General features: G+C 40.2%; 1 protein-coding gene across 1 annotated transcript in view; it reads right to left on the bottom strand.

Annotated features, from left to right (window-relative positions):
- Positions 1 to 12: 12 nt before the first annotated feature.
- Positions 13 to 1427, bottom strand: part of LOC106535605 (equilibrative nucleoside transporter 1) — a 57677-nt gene continuing 56262 nt past the window's right edge. The window contains exon 14 of the transcript XR_001312468.1: positions 13 to 52. The gene's annotated coding sequence lies outside the window, so the exon portion shown is untranslated. The remainder of the gene's footprint in view (positions 53 to 1427) is intronic.

Genomic DNA, 1427 nt, shown 5'->3' with positions numbered 1-1427 from the left:
ACACACACACACACACACACACACACACACACACACACACACACACACACACCCTGTAAACACAAATAGTCCACACATCTGGATTTCAGCACCAGCCTTTAGATTCTGTCACTGGGCTCTCTGCTCCTCTCGCTAAATTTATCAGGGCCTGCCGTCACGTGTGTTTCTCATCTTTCTGCCGACTGATGAGACTTTCTAAGAATAGCACAGGCCCAGATTAACACAGGGTGGGGGGGTTCTTGTTCTCCGTTTAACCCTTTCACAAAGCAATTCATGTGCAACTCTTACAGTTACGACCGTGTGTGTCTCAAATGTTTCCCATTTCTATGCATACTGACCCCATTCAGAAAAAGAGGCGTAAAGGTTGTCAGAAAACTGCTTCAACAAAAGAGTCACCTCCTTCAGTGACGCCCAAATGTCACATCTAATCCCAGGATGAAGTAGGATCTCCTGGATCAGGGGTAGTCCTATGATAAGAGGTGATATTTGTATTGACAATGCCCCCCCTCTGTCTGAAAAGTCGAGTCCTAAAACTGACCCTGCTGATGTGTAAACGTTGCGAGCCCTGGTTATCTTGACTACGCTACTACTTCAAAAAACATGCAGACACTTAAATGCCAATGCAAACACACTTAACAGCTGCAGCTATGCAAACAAACTAAACCAAGGAAGGAGAATACAACAAACCTGTTCAGGATAAATAATTACACGGATCAAATTCCATGTTGATTTTCTGTTCTATGTTCATTTTGTTGAAGGGTTGCTTGAAGCTTTAATGCATTTCAATAAGAAAGGTAATAAAATCACTCAGACTTGGAGTGATTTGGACAACATGAAGATAAAAATAATATTTTTATTTGGTTTTACACCCAAATTCACCATCCTGTTGTTGAGCTGAACCCTTCCACCATGGCGTATGATGACACAGGATTATAGTCTGAAGACAGCAGCCATGGGTATTCGTTTGGCAATAACAATGACTGTGAGCTGTAAAAACATCATAAAATAGAAAAAAGGAGAGTGCAATTTCTCCCCTAGCTTGAGATATCTGCCCAAACACTGGTTTATCTTAAGTGTACACAGCCGGTCTGTGATAACAAATGTAACCTTTGTTAAGGTGATTGGGAGGACGTTTGTGTGGAGCTATTGGCCACAACAGAAAAATGGGATACATGAATATTGTATTTAATTTACACTAAAGACAGTCACAACAAAAATGGCTGGGTTATTTATATAACTGGGAAAAAGCTGTTAGGTCGGTTTAGTTTGACCAAGGTTGACCCTTAACATCTATTTAAACAATTTAAATTAGGTCAAACATGGAGACAGGCGGGGTTTGTTTATCATTGTTAATATGGTATCTAACACTCTTTGTTGTTTCACATTATTTTGTACATTATTGCTTCGAATAGCAAGCTGTTAAACTA

The sequence above is a fragment of the Austrofundulus limnaeus genome, unplaced genomic scaffold (genome assembly GCF_001266775.1).
Source record: "Austrofundulus limnaeus strain Quisiro unplaced genomic scaffold, Austrofundulus_limnaeus-1.0 Scaffold0, whole genome shotgun sequence".
NCBI classification, from domain to species: domain Eukaryota; kingdom Metazoa; phylum Chordata; class Actinopteri; order Cyprinodontiformes; family Rivulidae; genus Austrofundulus; species Austrofundulus limnaeus.
Note: the sequence above shows the minus strand (reverse complement) of the source record. Positions and strands in the feature narration are given on the sequence as shown.